At 40.8% G+C, this 17,495-nt stretch overlaps 1 protein-coding gene across 1 annotated transcript in view; it reads left to right on the plus strand.

Annotated features, from left to right (window-relative positions):
* FHIT (fragile histidine triad diadenosine triphosphatase) overlaps positions 1–17,495 on the plus strand; it is a gene marked incomplete at its 5' end in the record, with an annotated part of 337,307 nt that overhangs the window by 312,649 nt on the left and 7,163 nt on the right. The window lies entirely within an intron of this gene.

Genomic DNA, 17,495 nt, shown 5'->3' on the forward strand with positions numbered 1-17,495 from the left:
ACCCTGGGATTGTGACCTGAGCCAAAATTAAGAGTTAGATACTCAACAGACTAAGCCACCCAGACACCCTGGTTTTATGCTTCCCTTTAATTTGGGCTGCTGGGAAGCTCAAGGTCACAGGGAAAGGTCAGACAGGATAGAATTATTTCTTTGCATTACTGAATGTTTAACTGTTGGGAAATCACAGATTTAAGATTCTGGTAGAAGGCTATAGCCAGTCTCCTTCTTCAAAATATGTATATACACCAAATTTTTATGCATTGTCCAGGGCCTCATGGATCTTCTGAAATATACTAATAAGTGGGGTTGCTATGAAATATTGGGGCATCCCTAGGCTAAAAAATACCATGTAGCCTGCATTTTATCTGTCAGCCCTGTTAATAAACCTCCTTCCATGGACCTTGGATTAAGCACTTTTCCCCTGAATAGTTTCTTTTTGAAATAGGCTGCTTCATGCAGTCTTGTGTTTACATTATAAGCTGCTAAAGTAGATCAGACACAAATTAAAAACACAATTGGTGAATATTGGTAGCAACTGAATTATATAAGATTGTATCCATCATTTAGTGATCATGATTTTTAGGTAGGAAACACCTTCATAGTATTCTGTTTTCACTTTGAAATAGATGTCTTTTTTAGATAGTTTTTAATATATATGCATTTCTTGGGCATTTTCTCCCCACCCTCCTTTTTAAAATGTCCTACTTACTGGGACGCCTGGGTGGCTCAGTTGGTTAAGCAGCTGCCTTCGGCTCAGGTCATGATCCCAGCGTCCTGGGATCGAGTCCCACATCGGGCTCCTTGCTCGGCAGGGAGCCTGCTTCTCCCTCTGCCTGCCACTCTGTCTGCTTGTGCTCACTCTCGCTCCTCTCTCTCTCTCTCTGACAAATAAATAAATAAATAAATCTTCAAAAAAAAAAAAATGTTTAAAATGTCCTACTTACTTAAAGACCCACTATCAATGGCCTTTCGCCCATTATTGTTTAAGGATGTCACAGCACTCAGGCACTTGCATTCTAGAATGCTTATTTCGCTGGAGAATGAAATCGGAGGATGTCATTGGTTTGTCAGTTCTGTATCCAGTTGCCCAAAGGGATGCAGTGTAGTGCTAGCAGAAGCTGTCTTTGATCATTTACTCTGAACCTTTTTCACTGTTCACCTTCTCATTTCTTCCTTACTCCCTCCCTCCTTACTTGCTCTGGATCAAGCTAGTCTGCCTAAGAACAAAGACCCATAGGCATAGCCTCAGACCTCTTTCTACTCCTCTCATGAAAGAAAGCCGGTGTTTCATATTGGAATGTCCCATTCAAATGGAATCACTGTTCTTCAGACTCAACTTACAAGGCTCCTTGCCCCCCCACCCTGGGTTTCTTACATAATGGGTACTTTCAGAGAGAGGCGAGAAAGCTCTAGGCTTTTCCTGAGGCTTGCTGAAATATAGGATTCTGCGTTAGGATGTATTTTCTAGATGTTTTAAGAGGATTTAAACTTAGTACCCAAGTTTCCTGTATGCTTTGCTTTCTCAGTTTTTGCTTCTGTCCTGCCTTGAGGCCCCAAATCTCCTGTCTTCCAGGTGAATCAACCTGCCTTGTAAATCTTGCCAGAAAGATAGTCATCCTAACTTCCTGTACAAACTGTTGCCATAGTGCCTGTGGGTTTTTAGATTATTAACATTAAGGCCTGTCTTTACAAGTCTTTGGTTATAGACCAAACGAATCACCGTCAATGTTCTCAGCAGTCAGATGTGGGAATGGAGAAAAGGAGGGATGACGTGGGTTGCCAGATCGCACAGCTAGTACCTCGGAGGCTAGGGACTTAAACATAAGGTTCTAGGATTTCACCAAGAGCATCCTCATTTCCTGTAGGATAAAGGGACTACTATAGGGGTTCCTGGGTAGTACAGTCAGTTAAGTGTCTGAACCTTGGTTTCGGCTCAGGTCCTTATCTCAGGTCAGCCCTGCGTTGGGCTCTGTGCTCAGGGAGGAGTTTGTTTGGGACTCTCTGTCCCTCTCTCTCAGCCCCTTTCCCTGCCCCTCTCTAAAAATCAGTCAATAAATCTTTAAAGGGACTATATACACTTCCCTTTAGAGACAAAGGGGAAAAGGAACATTCATTCCTGGAAACATGATCATTAAGTTGGTCCTCCTGGTTTTTTGACACTGCTCTCTCCTTCCTTTTCAAAATTCATCCACGCAAAATGTTTATACAGTGTTAGGGGTTTACAGTACTTCTAAAATTTCATCAAATAAATACAGCTGTCCTGGGGTGCCTGGGTGGCTCAGTCAGTTAAGTGCCTGCCTTCGGCTCAGGTCATGATCCCAGAGTCCTGGGATTGGACCCCACATTGGGCTCCCTGCACGGTGAGAACCCGCTTCTCCCTCTGCCCCTCGGGCTCTCTCTCTCTCTAATAAATAAAATCTAAGTAAATAAATATAGGGCTGTCATACAATATTTGAATATACCTAGGCCTGAAAAGTTATTCATTATTTATTTAAACTTCAGATAAACTTGGCCTCTCCAGTGTCTCCCCATTTATTACCCTCAGCAGCGAGTCAGTCTCAGGCAGAGCCAGTGTCGAGCTGCTGCTGTCGCTCACTCAGCAGGACCGTACGATCTGCGGCGCGCACGAGGGCAGAGGCGCTAGGCTGCAGCGCCGGACTCGGTGAAGGGAGCCGGCATTACCGAATTGAGAAGACATGGGTTCTCCGACCCCATCCTGCAGAGGATGAGAAAACCAGCACTCAGTGATGCTAAGTGTTATTTGGAGGCAGATAGCTGCAAGGGACAGAGCAGAGACAGAACCCAGTCACCCCCCAAAGACTATTCTCTTAGTGTCTGCACAGCCCGTCTTTGTTGAAAGAGCTCCATTGCCCAGCGAGCTCTGCCACTCTCTCCCAACTCTCCTCGCGCCCTTCAAATGTGCTCTTTAGCCTCTTCATCCGCTCTGGTTGCCTGCCTGATTCCACCTTGAAGCACTTTCCTCTCTCTTCCCTGCTGGGCTTCCCCTGCCAGCCTTGTTCATGCCACCTACCCCGTCATCCGGCTCCCCAGCCGCACCGCAGCCGGGCAGCAGGAACCCAAATGGGGCTGAATTTGCACCAACTGACTTTGCCCTCCTTGTAAGTTGTTCCAAGACCAACCCAATGCCTCCCTTGGCTGCCTGCCCTCTTTATTACATCTTATGACCATGTGCCTAAGTAATATGACCTTGGGCAAATACAGTGTTTCCCAAATCGCTCTCATTCCCATCTCCTCAGGCTTTTTTTTTTTTTTTCATCTTTGTTTCCCACCAGGGTATTGTGTGCTCCTTATTCACCTGATTCACTTTTAAACTTCATATCCTAACCTCAATGAAAAATGAGTATTGCTTGTATTAGAAGTCAAGCATACAAATGAAGATGAAAGAAAAACAACGCTGATGAATTCCAGCGTGGTGTTGTTGCTTGCCTACAGCATCTGGGACTGAGATTCATTCTCCCTTTGTTAAAAAAGAGAGGCTAACCACCGTTACAGAGGCATTCAGTCCAGCACCAGACGAGACTCTCTATGTGACCTATTTAAAAGTATTGAAAGAGAGTAAGTTAAGCAAGGTTCAATGAAGGTCACCTAAAATTATCTTAAACAAATGATTCTCATCTTTGGAAAACAGCAGTGGACATCAGAATTCAAACCCAGAGCAAGCGGGCTCCCGGCCTGTGGCAACTCCCTAAACCAGTGCTCCCTAAGCCTCTTACCAGGAATGTGGAGAAGATAAGTCACCCGAGGGAACCAGAGTTGGCTTCCCCAGGGGTAAGAGGCCAGTCTCTTGTACCTGGCTAGAAGACACCGGGCAGGAAGCCCCACATTAGGCCCCTCATCTAGGCTGATTGGATCGGTTTGAAATCACTGCTTCTCCTGGGAGGTGAACTCACAGGGCTTGGCCTCAACACTTTGCCATTAGCCTACCTTAAAAACCAGTGTGTTAAAGAATGTGGCAACCTATACCCAGAGATGCCCAATATGGGAAATGGCCTATAATAGACAAAAACCCCTGCTCTCTGCTGAATGTTCAGTGTGGAAATACCTAGCAACCTCTCAGTAAGCAGAAACCCCTGTTCTGTATCTTCTTCATGTATAAACCCACATTAATCCTCAGCATAGGACTGCCATAGGACCACAGAGATAAACATCCCAAAACTATGCACTGTTTTCTCAGCCTCTTGAAGCTACCAGGGCATCAACACCCGCTTAGTTGTATAGAATTCTCTTGATCTTCCCACATAACCCTGCAGGATGTTTTGGTACTCTGACTACTTTCTGTATCCTTTCTCAAGTAGAAAATGACTTTGAATTGCAGTTTCTTAAGCAATAGTGAAAAACAGGCATTGCCTTCACCAGGTATAGGCGGAGCCCACAGTCCAAGGGTTGCTGAGCGATGCTCCCTTCACCGGACAGACCCCTGATGAGGTGGAAATCCTTTGGTTCCAGGAATTCAACATCTGCCTTCTGCTTCGGTGAATTTATGCCTTGGCGGTACACAAGCCAGGCTGAGTTCTAGGATGCAGCTTTGCGATGGCTCTTTTAGTGTCTGCTCTGAATCCCATCAGAGGACACTGCATCTGTATCCCTTATGTGAGCATCTTTCCTGGAGCATAGTAATTCTTCATGTGCATATTTAACACTTGGGGTTGCTGCCTCCACACACCCACGTTGAGTTTCCTACTTAATTTTAAACCAATGACTTGTGTCCTAGTGAGGGGAGGTTTTACTATCTCCCTGTCCCCTCTCCTGCTCCATGTTAGAATGGAGTGGGCCAAGTTGTTTGTAAAGTATGCAAGCATGGCCCATAACTCGGATAGAAAGTCAGAGTGGGGCAGGTTTCCACACCCTGTTGTGTCAGCAGAGCTCATTTGTAATTCATCAAACTCTCCTCTGTGCATGCCTTTATTTTATAGATAATTGGTTGCCTCTCATTTACTCATAACAGAGCCTGTGCAATTTCAAAGCAACTGAGTCAGCCCAAAACAGCATTATTAGTAGTTACAGATATACTGTCGAGGCAAAATTTTGACACTGGCATTTTTGAAAAATCACCATAATTCTAGCCACTGGACCACACTTATATCATAATCATGGACAGTCGAGGTAGATGAGAAAGGACAGCTTTGCTTATTTAGCACATGTTCTGGTCACTGAATTGTACCTCTTAAAACACCCCACCAGCTTGAAAAAACTCTCCTCCTTTGCAGAGAGGGTCTGTTCTCAGCATAGCAGCCTCTGATGAGAAAGGCTGAGGGAGCAGATTATAGTATTCTCATGTTTTCTCAGGGGAAAGGAGGGTTTTAACTTCAGCTCCTTGGGCAGTTCAATCCTATACCCACCAGGCAATCCCATGCAGAGGTATCCTCCGTACCAAGGAAAGTGTTTGCTAGCGCTCATCACCAAATTGATACAATAAAAATTTTTCTTTAGCATGGAAGTTCAAGAGAAGATTCTTTTGGCTAATGACGCTTTAGTCTTTAGTATATTCAAAGTTCTTTAAATAAAAAATCCATCAGTTTAAACACAGCTGGAAAAGAGATTTTAGTTTGCTTTTCCCTTCCTCTGAAGTTTGTGTTTCTAAGGCACGGTGCTGCCTATTCTTTTATTCTGTGTAGAATATTCTGTCTACCTTTATAGAACCAGATTTCTGTAGTGAGGAATTAAAGACTCTATTTATTGGATTAATATGTTAATTAATAAATCAAGTCCCTATGATCAAAATTGGGAACAAGAAACCATAGAATTATGTCAGCTTTAGAAATAATCAAATCTAATGTCCTATTAAATGATTTATTTTACCACAACCCAAAAGGATGACTGTCTAGTTATACTTGAGAAACTTCCCTTTATAAAAATTTGGAGATGATCCACACCCCATGGTTTCAAAACGGTTCTTAGTTTGATTATTTTTAAAATATTTTACCAAGCTCTAGCTTTCTCTACATATGCCCAATAGTTGAGGCAAAAGATTTCCACAGGTCATTGATGACTAAACAATCTACAGAATCCTATTGAGATTTACTTCAAGTGATAGGAAGAATGACTAGTGTGCCATAGTTAACGTTAACCCTTATGAAACTTTGATTGACATGAAACCTCAGCACAGAGTTCTTTTCAGAAAAGAGTAATCCAAGTGCCAAAAATAACTTTCAGTTGCATCTTGCAAAATGATGATGGAACAAAGTCTATCATCATTTCCATCCTTAGGATCCTAATCCCCATCTCATCCCCAGAAATGGATATCATACATCGATCTTCACACTCTTATAGAAACTTTCCCAAGATTTTTCCCCACTCCCAAGACTTTTCCCTCTCTCTACTTGCTTCTCTTCACTCTGTGTGGTGTTCTCTTTTCTCATTTTCTCTTTGTCTCTTCCAGAAAGGAATATGGAATATGGGAAAAGGACTCTCCTAGAGGTTGCTGGAGGTTAATATGAAGGAAAGAATAAAATTAATATTAGTAATATTTGACGTACCATTTTGTAATAACATTTGTATAATTCACTCCATTCTATGCCTAACATGTCTGTAAGCCACCTTACATAAGCAATCCTCCATTGTTTTGAAATTCCAGGGGTGTCAGTCAAGTTGGCTGCTCAACCAATCAGGACACCCTAGAAAAAGCAGTTCTAAATTGTACTCCTTTTGGTGTTAATATTTTTCTGATAATCCAAAAGACACTGTACTATGGTCTGCTCCTTCTAATTTATAATGAATGGTGAGCAATGGAAACTGTGTCTTGTTTATTAAAGTAAAATCCAAAAAAAAAAAAAAATGGAGGAAAGAAGGGAGAGGATCCAAAGAAAGAGCATTTAGAGAATTAAAATATCTCACTGGGGCCACTTTGTCTCAGTAGTGTTAGTAAAATTAGATCTCCAGCTCAATTCTATGTCAAGTGCCCCCCTTCTTCCTCTTCCCTCCTTTAAGGGTACATGAGGTAGAACACACTCTTTGGAGAGGATAGGAGCCGTGCAGAGGCAGGGAAAGAGAGTGCTGGGAAGGCACCTTGGGAACTCATCTTTACTTTCTTGTGGCCAGCTCATTTAGGAGCTGGATACCTGCCACCCATTCCATGCCCTTCCCAGACTCCAATGCACTGACCTAACTATTTTGGCTCACTATTACCATTTTGCAACCCTGTCACAGGGCAAATTTTGTTTCCCCTACTAGAGCCTCATGTAAATAATCTGGAATCAAGAGAATGTCAGGTGGCAGATAATGCCTCTTCTAAAGAAAATGACTGTCTGGAGTTTTAAACAGAACTTTCTAGAACGTGCTTTGAAAATAAAGGACTGGTAAGGTAAACTTCATGGTTCTGTAAAAATTATGCCCAGCCCTACCCAACTAAAAAAGAAAAAATATATATTTTTAATCACTTGTCTTAAGTACTAGGCATATTCATCACCAAATCAAAGAATTAAAAGATCATTTTCAGTCTCCTAAGAATAATGTCTGGACTGTCTGCCACTTTGTTTTTTACTCTCAGTGGAAAAGTCTTAAATAATTTAAGCAGGCTCCCTATCAACATTGTCACGAAATTTACTCTGCGGACTTGGACATGTCACTCTTTTGTGCCTCATTTTTCCTCTCTCTGAATTACTATGGTAGAAAACATTTTAATTATATCCTCGGGTTTTTATGAGAATAACACAAAGTAACAGCTAGGAAATAACACTACCAAACCAGCTCTAAATTGTGCTCCTTCTAGATTTAATACTTCTCTGAGGGTACAAAAGACATTTCAGTATGTTCTACTACCTCCAATTTATCATGAATGGTGAACAATGGAGACTATGAGTGTCCATTAGTTGTGCCAATACATAGATTCATTATTTTCCCTATGATTTCCATTATATTTTAAAGATGATAAATTATGGAAATGTTCAGGTTAGGATAAATTAGTTTAAATAATAATTAAAGAATAAAACCTGTAGGGCAGGATATTTTCAGACCACCAAAAGAGAAAAGAAAAAGAATGACTTCTGCTTCTATTACTAACAGACCAAATAATTTGAATTAAATATCCCACTGTGTTCAACTAGGAAGAATTTTACAGAATACACACAAACATCTGCTAGAGGTAACAAGCCAGCAAGGGATTATAAGGTCAAGATCCAAAGCAGCCAGAAATCCAGAGAGAGGAGCCCACCTTTTACGGCTGCTTCTCTACTGAGGGCATCGATGTCTTGAAGAGGCAGATGGGGCTAAAAATAATAAAAGCTGGGTTTCCAATGGCAGAGTACTTCCTAAATCTCCATACCTGGGTGGGAATGCAAAAATCTGGGGAAGTGATATCCTTGGAAAAAGAATGACCCAGATATAAGTCTGGCCTGCTGCCAGCTACACAGCCCAATTTCAAATCATGTGGGCAATGGAGAAAATTTCACTTTTGGAAATGTAAGATCCCAAATTGATAGTCATACTAGATGCCTGGCAGAACCAAAGGGGAAAAAAATGTCATCCCTGGGGGGAAAAAAAAATACCACACCCAAGATCTTAAATCATTTCTACAAATTATTTTCTTCAAATACCCAACACATGAATGTGTGCATATATATACCCCATAGCATATGCAGAGACAAGTCAATACAAATAAGATTAGAATCACAGGATACCCAAAATTGGAATGATAAGACACAGTCATTAAAATAACTATCTTTAACTTGTTTCTAGGTAGAAAAGATATTTAAAAACAAAGAGCTGGAATCTGTAAGAAAATGAGATGATGTGAAAAAGAACCAAACAGAAATTCTAGAGCAGAAAAATACAGTAACTCAAGGAATGAATTTAGGAGCAAAAGAAGAATTACTAAACCCTTAAAGATGAGCCATCTGAAAATATTCAGAATGTACTAGAAAGAGATGAAGGAAGAGTGGGAAAAAGTATGAGAGGTCAGAAAACATAAAATATAATGAGAAAGCCTAAGAAATATTTATTCACAATTCCAAAACAGTTTCAGTGAACTCTATATTTAAAGAGATAATGGCTGTAAATTTTTTCAAAACTGGCAAAAGTCAAGAACACACCAACGCCAGAGCGGGGGGTATAGCATTCACACCTGAGGGTATCATGGTACAACTACAGAAAGCGAAGGGTGAGTCTCAGGTGTAATAGTGGGGTGGGGGTGAGGAAACCTCACATTCCAAGGAGTAACAGACCAAGAGACAAAAGGCAACAACAAAACCCCAGAAAATCACAAGACCATGGAATGACATCTTTATTTAACTATTTATTCATTTGCGAGAAGGGGGGAGAGAGAGCATTGAGGGGAGAAGCAGAAGAAGAGGGACAGGGTCCCAAGCAGATTTAGGCTCGATCCTGTGACCCTGAGATCAGAACCTGAGCCGAAAGCAAGAGTCAGAAGCTTAATCGATTATACCACCCAAGGATAACATCTTTAAAGAACTGAAAGAAAATGACTGTCACCCTAGATTTTCATATCCAGTTAACATATTCTTTTAAGAATGAAAGTGAAACAAACACATTTTCTGACAAGGCTGAGAGAATTCATCACCAGCAGAGTCATCCAAATGGAATTCTATAATATCCACCACCAGCCTCACCTGGTGGGTATTACAGAGGGCACGTATTGCATGGAACACTGGGTGTGGTGCATAAACAATGAATTCTGGAACACTGAAAAGAAATTTTAAAAATAAATTTTAAAAAAAGGAATCCTAAAGAAAAAGCAATCAAAGGAAATTAGAAATAATTTTTAACTGAAGGAATAAAACCTAAAACTCATGGATGCAACTAAACATGATTAGAGAGTAACTTACTTGTAGTTATTACTTGTATGCATTTATTGGAAGAAAATAAAAACTGACAGTAATATGCTAAAGGTTTATCTGAATATTGCCATCATTCAAAAGGAAAAGAGCATATAATGAATAATTTTAAACCAATGGATTTGAAAATTGGGGTGAAATTTGAAGTTTCTAGGAAAAATACATTTTACCTAAACTGACACAAAGTAAAAAAAAAAAAGAATAATTGGATAACCATTAAAGAAATCAAACCTCAATTAAAACCCTCTCACAATGATAACATCAGTCCCAGATAACTTTACTGCTGCATTCTACCATGCAATTAAGAAAGAAAGAAAGAATCTGAATAAGACTGTTATTATCCATATAACTGATGGAAAAAATTCTGCCAGAAAACTGAAAAAAAGCGAAAGAAATTCTTCCACTTCTCAGTTTGTTGTATGAGTTGCCTTCTTGCACATGACCCTGACAAGAACATCACAGAAAGGAACTCTATAGACTCACTGCACATGGAAATACAGATACCAAAATCCTAAAATCTATCAGATAGGTAGACAGATTGTGTATGTGTGTGAACGTACAATCTATGAGAAGGGAATACACTGTGACCAGTGCAATGTGGTTTCATATTAGACTACTGAGCATTGTCTTTCACTAGACTAATAAGAGATAGAGGATAGGATCATCTCAGTAGATGTGGAAAAGTGTATTGATCAAATTCAATATCCCAACTTTATATAAAAGTTCCAGGACACTAAAACTAGAAGGAACTTGTACTTAAGGATGAAACGTTCAACACTCTTTATCTGAGATTATAAATGAGATGACAATATTTACTATTAGCCCTGCTATTGCACAATGTACTCAAGGCCCGAGCTAGTACAGTAGGGCAAGAATGAGGAAAAAAAATAGAAGGAGTAGAAACGAAGGAATAAAAGTGTCATTATTTGTAGACAGCAGTATGATGTATATAGAAAACACAAAACAGTCTGCTGAGAAACAATTAGAATTAATGAGTAAACTTAGCAAAGCCTCTGAATATAAGATCAATATATGTAAGCTTTTTATTTCTCTATGAGTCATTCTCTTAGCACGGGCTGCCATGTACCATACATACCATCCCATAGACTGGGTGGCTTAACCACCAAAAATTTATTTCTCACAGATCTGGAGGCTAGAGTCCAAGGTCAAGGTGCCAACATGGTCAGGTTCTGGGGAGAATCTTCTTCCTACTTTGTAGATGGCTGCCTTTTCACCGTATCCTCACATGAAGGAGCGAGAGCAGCAAGTCTGAGCCTCTCACTCTTTTTACAGGGACATTAATTCCATCATGGGGGCCCTCCACCCTTATGACCTCCCCTAACCCTCATTACCTTCCTGAGGCCCTACCTCCTATTACTATCACGTTGAAGTTTAGGGCTTCAACTTATGGATTCTGAAGGAACACAATCATTTAGTCCATAACAGCCACACAGTAAGAAAATGGAAAAAAAATTGAAATTAGCTTATGTAGATTTCCCCACCACTATCTCAAAGTAGAGCGTTCTTTTGAAATCTTTCCTAAGCTGAAATGGTGTAAAGCAAAGACGCAATTACCATTAACTTATATGGAAAATTCTTTGAGCATTTCCAGACCCAAAAATAACCTCTTTTAGGCTTTACTGATACTTCAGGATACATCTTGCTAATGGATGCACAAAATAAATGGAGATAAACCACAGATGCTCACAGACACAGGTCATGGCTATGGCGGCTTGATGCTGAGTATAGTTGCCAGGGAAGGAGCTCAGCAGGGCTGTGCTCACTGCAAAATGCACGCTAAATGCTATTTTCGCTTTTTTTCCTTTTTCATAAAAGCAAAAATCCAATTCGGATTCTTTTTCTGTTAGTAAAAACAGGTACTAATGTAGGTCTTTTGTAAAAGTGTGAAGTGGTGGAAGTGAATTTTCAAAAAGCAGGGGACACCTATGTTAACATCAGAAATCAAATGCCTAGGAATAATTAAAGACATGTAAGCTTCTAGACAAAAAACTACAAAGTAGTAGCAAGACGCATTAAAGAGGAATTAAGTAAACAGAGAGAGGAATGACTCAACTTCATAAAGACTCAACTCTCCTCAAATTGACCTATAAATTCAATGCAACTCAGATCAAAATTATCATAGGATTTTTTTTTTTTTGGTGGTGGTGTTGAAAATTTATAAGTTAATTCTCATGTTTATAGAAATGTAGCCAGAGACTATTAAAAAAACAGACAAATGTATAGGAGGGCTTACTCTAATTGATATTAACTTATTGAAAGTCTATAAAAGTTAAGAGAGTATGGTATCAGTACAAGGAGAAGTAGACTAATGGAACAAAATACAAAGCCCAGAGCCAGGCATATGTGAATACTTGATTCGTGATTAAAATGAAGTCACAGAGCTGTGGGGAAAACAAAATCTTTCCAATAAAAGGCCCTGGGAAAAGGCCCATGTACAAAACCAATGAAACTATACCCTACTTCACACCTTATGCAGAAGTCAGTCTGAGGTGGGTTGAATTCAGAATGTGAAGGGTAAAACCATAAAGCATTTAGAGGATAATATAGGGGAATATCTTCATTATCTTGCTATAGGGAAAGACTTTTTAAATAGGACACAAAAAGCTTTACCATACAAGCAAGACTGATAAACTGGAATACATGTAAGTTAAGAAATTCTGTTTGGGCAACTGGGTGGCTCAGAGGGTTAAGCCACTGCCTTCGGCTCGGGTCGTGATCCCAGGGTCCTGGGATCGAGCCCCACATCGGGCTCTCTGCTCAGCAGGGAGCCTGCTTACCCTTCTCTCTCTGCCTGCCTCTCTGCCTACTTGTGATCTCTCCCTCTGTCAATTAAATAAAATCTTAAAAAAAAAAAATTCTGTTTATCAAAAGACACCATTAAGAGAAATGAAAGGCAAGACACAAGGCAGGGGGGGAGGCATTTGCCACATAGGTAGCCAACAAAGTACCAGTACCCAGAAGATTTTTTTAAAGAAAAGAAAAGAAAACAAAATAAAACAACACCTTAAATATCATTGAGTAAAAGCCAACAGCCCAATAGAAAATACAAAAAGTACTGTATGGTGACTAACCTAACATTAAAAAAAAAAAAAAAAAAGATTTGAACAGGCACTTTGGAAAAGTATCACAATGGCAAATGATCTTTAGTCATCAGGGAAGTGTAAACTTAAAACACAGTGAACTATCACTGTGTACCCTCCACAATAGTTAAAAGCTGGCAAGACTGATATCAAGTGTGAAGAACAAACACAAAAGAACACACACTGTGTGATTGCATTTGTGTAAAGTTCAAAAACAGGCAAAACTGAATTATAGTGTTTAGAGATACACTTAGAAGGTAAAATTATAAGGGAAAGCAAGGAAGCAATCACCCTAAAATCAGACTAGTGGTTACCTTTTGGGGGATGCAAGAAAGGGGCGGTCATTGAGAAAGGAAATGTGGCGTAGGAGGGTATAGGCAATGTTCTACTCCTTGCCATGGCCAGTGGCAAGATGTGTGTTTGTTTTATATTAATTCTCTAAGCTGTGTGGGTATATATGCATGTATATGTGTATGTGTGTTTGTGTGTGTAGCACATATGTGTATATGTATCTTCTGTACTTGCCTGTGTTATATTTCACCCTAAAAAGGACTAAAAGTAAATCAGATAAATAAAGAACTTTAAGGACAAAGGAAAAGGAAGGAAGAGTTTGACTTTAATGTACAGTCTAATTGCTGGCTAGATATTCAATTATTCCATGATAGGCTAAAACAAGAAAGAATAATTGTTGTATGTAATCTTTACAGACACTGTACTCCTACATCAGAGCCTATTCTCTTCCTCTTGGCCATCCTCCCTGACTTTAAGAGGCCATGGTGGCCAACAAGATCATTATCTGAGGAACTAAGTAACAGAGATCACCATAGAGAGGACACTTTATTATTAATGATTCTTAACGTTACCACTCAGGGAGCACTTATTATGGACAAGTTATACCAAGCATGTTATAGGCCTTATGTCAGTTAAATCCCACAGCAACCCTGGAGTACTGTCCTGATTTTCAGATGTGGAAACTGAGGCTTACAGCCACCGTGGGACTTGGCCGAGGACTCTCAGGGTTGTGTGGAGAGCCAGGGCTCAAGTGCTGGGGGTCTGACTTGGGAGCCCACACTTAATTGCACACTAAAATTGGTGGGTTTCTGTTTAGAGATATCATCTCCTGCTTGAACTCTAGCTAACCGACAACAAGAATTATACAATGAAGCTGAGGCTTAAGAGACTGCTTACTCTTGCTTCTTTACTATTTTCTGTAAAGGAGCCAGAATTTGGTAATTTCTGTGCTAGGGGCTTTGGTCACTTCATGCACTTGTATCAGTAATATGCTAAACAATCCTGCTAGAGAAAGAGTGCCGTCCCCCGTTTCTCCACACAGCCATAGTTACAGACTGAGTATTTCTCTAAAAGCTAAAACTGTATTCAATGAGTAGGAATAAATCAAAGCTAATCAACCTTGGACCACGGTGCATTAGATGTTACTTTCTTGGGATCAATGAGGACTCCCAACGGCTCCATTCAAGACCTTTACCTCTAAAGATATGGGTTTTTCACCAAGAGTCTGAAATTAACTCTTGGGTTTCGAAACGCTAAAAAGCTTGTTGAGAGATTTGAGAAGAAAATAGGATGGGGTGTAGCGGACATTCTTTTTTTTTAAGACTTTATTCATTTGAGAGAGACAGAGAGAGAACACGAGCAGGCAGACGGGCAGAGGAAGAGGGAGAAGCAGGCTCTGCGCTGAGCAGGAACCCCCATGCAGGGTTTGATCCCAGGCCAGGACCCTGAGTTCATGACCTGAGCTGAAGGCAGACACTTAACTGACTGAGCCACCCCGGCATCCCTGTAGCATTGACTTTGGAACTGCCAATCTCATCCATAGGCCACAGTCTGGGCTTATGACCTCCCCCCTCCACACACACACACACACATTCAGCTTATTAGAGTTCTCCTCTACTATTCGGTGTATGGACATACAGAGAGAAGCCTCTGAAGGGGTGACATGTATCTGCGACTATTGGCAGTCATCCTGATCATCATTTGGACAAGTCTAATGCAGGAGAAGCCCCCAGAGCGAAGGGAGACAAAAAGATAAAGAGGGGAGACGAATTCCCACATCCACCCCACCCTTCACAGTTAAACGGTCAGTAATGATGTCAGTTTTCTTCAGAGGCTCATTTGCGCTGAGGTCTCCTTACTTGCCATCGAGAGTCCTGCCTACGACAGGGGCATGGGCTGCTTGCTTCCTAGAGGACCCTCTTAACCATGAACATCTAGGACTCAATCACCAACTATTTACGGAGATGCCATTTTGAGCCAAACACTGAGGCAGAGTAGGTGAAGTATGCCCTTGCCCCAGAGAAAGTGCTGGTCAGTCAGTCTCAAGCAGGAAGACTGACTGGAGAACAGGCAAGCATGTGACTGCGCTCTGTGCAAGTCGGCGGTACAATGTCAACAGTACCTGGGACCAAATTGATTTCTCTACCTTATCCCACCATGAAGTAGTTGACTCTGTGTCAATTTTGTCTAACCCCCCCATGCCCACACACAATTACGTGCCCTCCAAGAGCCACCCCACGGTCTAGGATTAGCCAATCAATTTTAATGCGTATTTAAGGGATTCTTCAAAGTGTGTGAGTCAGTGCGTAAAAGGATAGCTCATGTAATAATTAAAGCATTAAAAGAACCCAATTGAGGATTCCCTTTCCGCCAGCAGATATGTTTAGGTCAAGAAGGTCTATAAAAACTGGCAGATCATTTCCATTCCTTTAAGACAGGTAAAAATGGCTTTGAATGTAATTAGATGTTCATAGCAATTTTCCCTCTGCTAAAGCTCTACATCTTGTTCCAATGAGGCCCACAAAAAGTTTAGAACTGTTGGCATTCTAAGCTGCCAACTGACGGTGTGGTATTGCTTTGAAGAAGTGAAAGCCCATGATATTGCTTGAATCACTTTTTAATTAGAAATGATAAGCCAGAGTTATAGCTTTAGGAAAAGGAAGTTTTCTCACAGGCAAGGCCAGTCTTGGCACTGCGGAACTCTGGGCCGTTCTTAGAACTCTGCCCCCTCTCTCATCCGCTCTCGGGTGGCTCTGCAGATTCCAGAGTTATCAACTTGGAACACGGAATATGCCTACTGTAGTAAAATCAGCATTTATCTTTGGCACCCCTATCAAAGTTCTGTTTTATTACTCTCTTCTCAAGGATCTGTTATCTATCCAGGCAGGGTTTTTTTTCCTTTTCTTTTCTTTTGAGGTGGAAGATCTCGTGTGCAGTTAATTTTAATTTTTTTTAATCCTTTAAAAGAATGAGACTCCATGGAAATGCAATGTAGTGCAAAATTTTCAAAAGTATTCTCAGTAAAACCTAAGAACTTCCCCCTCATTCTGGGTAAGCTTTTGTGATATTGTAGTTAAAAATAGAGCTTCTGTATATAGCATATCGTATGTCAATTCTTGCCTCTGACTCTTAAAATACGCATCTATACCCCCAAACTCACCCAAGGTCGTACAAAAGAATGAATACATTAAAACAGGAAGTTCTTGTAAATGGCAAGCTAGATTATGTCTCTCCTCCATACGTGGGAAAGCCAGCCAGGACCTACTCATGAGAAGTTTTGGTGGCCACTGTAAAGGACAGAAGATCAAATCCAGTCTCCTCTCCCAGGTCTCTCACCCACACTCATTCTTCCAGCCTTCCTGCTTCCCTGCTGTCACCAGGTCACATCAGACACACCTCGGCTTTGGGGTCCTGGCCTCCCTTGTCCCCCTCTGCCTGAAATTCTTTTCTCCTTCCATGCAGGATTTGACCCAATGTCACCTGCTCCCAAAAGGCCTTCCCTAAGTGCCCAGTCTGAAGTAGTGCTTCGGTCTCCTTCTTTCCCTTAAACTGGCCTTATTTTCCTTAATAGTGTTCACCATCGCCTGTCACCACATTATAGATCTGTTTGTCTGCATGCTCCCCTAGCAAGTAAGTGTCTAAGGACAGGGTCGTTATTATCTCTAGCACTTGCAACAGCTCCTGGCATATCATGAGCATTCAAATCACTTGCTGACATTTCCTTAGAGTCTAGAGGTGCCTCACCTGTATCATCCTGAGTTCTCATAACAACTCTAGGAGAATAGGTACAGTTAAGTTCCCATTCTGTAGATGATGGAACTGAGGCACGAAAAGGCAAAGTAACTTGATCAAGGTTACACAGCAAATAAGTCACAGGCCTAACTTAAATCCAGAGCTCATGTTCTTAAATACTAAATACTAAATGAACTCTTTAGATGCTCGCAGAGCCCTCTGTCTCCGCACACCTGGGCAGCTTCACTCTGCTCATTCCAGAGCCCCGGGGCCAGGATATAGTCACAGAGGAGCACTGTCCCATAGGAACCGAACATGAGCAACATGTGTCATTTTAAATTACCCAGTGGCCACATTAATGACTGATTAAATTAACATTTATATTTAACCCAGTGTATCCAAATATTATTTTGATATCTTTATAATCTAAAAATATAAACATAAAAATGGCTGAGCTGTTTTGCATCCTTCTTTTAGAGTAAGTCCTTGAAACCTAGACTTTATACTTTCTGCACATCTCAAGTCACGTCTTTCAGTGCCCATTAGCTGCGTGTGGCTAGTG

This window comes from Martes martes (assembly GCF_963455335.1).
Source record: "Martes martes genome assembly, chromosome: 1".
Taxonomy (NCBI): domain Eukaryota; kingdom Metazoa; phylum Chordata; class Mammalia; order Carnivora; family Mustelidae; genus Martes; species Martes martes.